The following is a 2890-nucleotide window of genomic DNA, read 5'->3' on the forward strand; positions in this document are numbered from 1 at the left end:
CGCTGCTCTGGGTGGCAGAGTCCTGCGTTACTTCCCTCAGTGTAGCCCCATGTGCAGGATGCACATTGCTGGGGCAGTGTGGAGTGAGCAGCCGCTACGAGATCCCTGAGCAGCTCCTCTGTCTCCAGCTGCACCAGGTTGCAGGGCAGCAGGGATCTGCTCTGCCTTTCGCACTCTGTCTCCCCCTCCCCCTCCGGGCAAAGTTGGGGCTTTTGCGCCCTTTGTGCAAACAGCTCTTGCAGGCTGGTACTCAGCCAGCCTGCAGAGCTCTTTGCAAAAGGGGGAAATCTGTGGGTTTCTCTGGTAAAAGAGAAAATCTGCATTTTCTCTGATAAAACCAGGAAATCCATGGTTTTCTCTGTTTTTCCCTGGGAAACAGAAAACCTGGATCCCTGGTTATCAGACCAGTATTGGCTGATATGGCTAATTAATAATCAGCTATCGGTATCGGCCAAGAAAATCTTTATCGGTGTACCCCTAATAAATTTTGGTATCATGAGAGATGTAGTTAGCTGTGCTTGCTTGTCTGAAGGCAAGCAGAAGACCAGGTAGATTTGCATCTTATAGAATAACTAAATATATATCTCTAATTTAGCGAGTCTATAACGTAGGGTTAAGTATTTAACCTGTCAAATAAAGTTTGGTCAATTGACCAGTCAAATATCAGTAAAAAATTGTTTAAAAAATGCCAATAGGTCCAAATAATACACAGAAAAAGTACAAATTTTCCATTAAAATGATTGTTTTTGAAACATTTTTTCGGTCAAACTACAGAAAATGTAGGGTTTTTTGTAAAGTTGCTATAACCTTTGGCCAGTTAAAAATATGCAGTCCACTGACACTATTTGACTGGTCAATTGACCAGCTTGCCATCCCTACTATAAGGTGCCAAACTACCCTGCCTTACATGAGTGAGTGGTGCCTCCTGAATCTGGTGGGCACCTGCAGAAGCCGGTGACCCTATCAGGGGGGCACCAACCCAACTGACAGCATCGGCCATCAGGGGGAGCACTGGACCCGTCAGGGGGGGCACATGCACCCCCTACTAGTCACCTATCCTGCCTTATCGTGGTATCATGGCCAAGACTGCTGTCCGATCAGCTCAGGTTTCCTGTTTGAGAATAGCTCTGCAGCCCAGGAGAGAGAAAATCCTTCAATCTTTCTTATGGCCTGGAACGCCCTTCCACCTGACCGCTGGCTTTCTCCATGAATCTCCTACCACAGCCCCCTGGCTCAGGCAGAGGCAGGCCTGCCCTGCTCTCCATGAAAAGTCATCCTTGTCAGCTGGAAGAGGTCATTGGCAAGTGTCCTGGGTAACCTGTACCCTGAGCGTGCTCCTGGCTCCTAGCCCCTGCTAGCTCAGAATCAAACTGAAATCCCTCTTTATTCTGAGCCATTTGTTCCTAAACATCCCCTTTTGGACGATGTTTATAACATTAAAAGGGAAAAGAAGCAGCATAAGCACATCCCAGAACCCAAATCAGCACCTAATAAAGCCTACAACCCCTTACTCCCTTCCTGGAACAGCTGCAGTGAAGTTGATTTAAAAACACTGTAACACACCCCTGCAGTGTCAGGCACAATCACCTCAGACAGTGAGGGATCTACTTCATATCGAGTATCCTGGTGGTTAGGGTCACAGGCCAACAGAAAAAGACAAATACAGGTAAACAGGCATTCACACTATAACAATTTATGCTTAGGGCACATCCACACATGCAAGCACATGTGCTTGCAGCAGCTCAAATAGAAGCAATGCAAATTTGAGCCGGGGCTTTTTGCCTCAGTGCACGTGATTGGACACGCACTTTGTTGTGGAGCAAATTGTGCCACTTGGGGCAAAAAAACCCCGCCTGGCTCCTCCCAGATCTGCAGCCAAGGGGAGCTAGAGCCAGGGACCAGCACCTGTGCTGTCCCCAGCAATATAAAAAGCTGCCCTGTCCTGGCCCCCAGAAGTACAAAAAGCTGCCCTGGCAAATAGCTCAGGGCTACTCGCTCTCAGGAGCTTCTGCGGCCCAGCCAATTGGTACGTGGGGGCACTACCCCTTGTGCCAGCTGGACTGTTGAAGCAGCCCTGAGAGTTCCCTGCACCTTCTACCCACTGCAGCAGTCTGGCAGTGGGGGCTGCTGCTTGGCTGTGACCTGCTGCACACCTGCCAGACCCAGATGGGGACTGCACATGATGGCCTGATTTGAACTGTCAAAGCATGTTCTCCTGGCCTCACTTGGCCAGGAGGTCTACCATAGCCAGCTGGGTCCAAGGTGCCATCTCTGAGCAGGCAGGGTCCTGCCACTGGCCTTCCTAGCAGGAATTCTGGTGTTCCCTATTGGAAAACTGAAAAATCCTTGATAAAAAAATCCCAAAGTCACTATAAAATACCCCCAAATCCATGTTCCTCCAGAAGTAAAATAAAAGACCACTATAAAGAGAGAGAGAGAGAGAGTGAGACAGAGATAGCGATCATTTGGGCAATGTTTTATTGATATATCTACGGTGTTAAAGCAATGTAGAAGCCTGCCAATGTCTCTATTATAATAATAAAGTGAACTCTAAATACATATATTCATGAAACATGAATATATATTTTGTTGCCCTCCCAAAGGGGCTACACCCCCCGCCCCCCCCCAGGGACTACAGCCCCCGCAGGGGCTACCAACCCCCTGCAAGGCCCATATGCCCCACCCGCCAGTGAGCTGCCAATGCGTGGAAGCAGTCAGGAAGGCTAACCGCACCTTGTCGTGCATCTACAGATGCATCACAAGCAGGTCCAGGGAGGTGATCCTCCCCCTCTATGCGGTGCTGGTCAGGCCATAGTTGGAGTACTGCATCCAGTTCTGGGCACCGCACTTCAAGAGGGATGTGGCTAGCATTGAGAGGGTCCAGAGGAGG

The sequence above is a fragment of the Alligator sinensis genome, unplaced genomic scaffold, assembly GCF_000455745.1.
Source record: "Alligator sinensis unplaced genomic scaffold, ASM45574v1 scaffold584_1, whole genome shotgun sequence".
In the NCBI taxonomy this organism is placed as follows: Eukaryota; Metazoa; Chordata; order Crocodylia; family Alligatoridae; genus Alligator; species Alligator sinensis.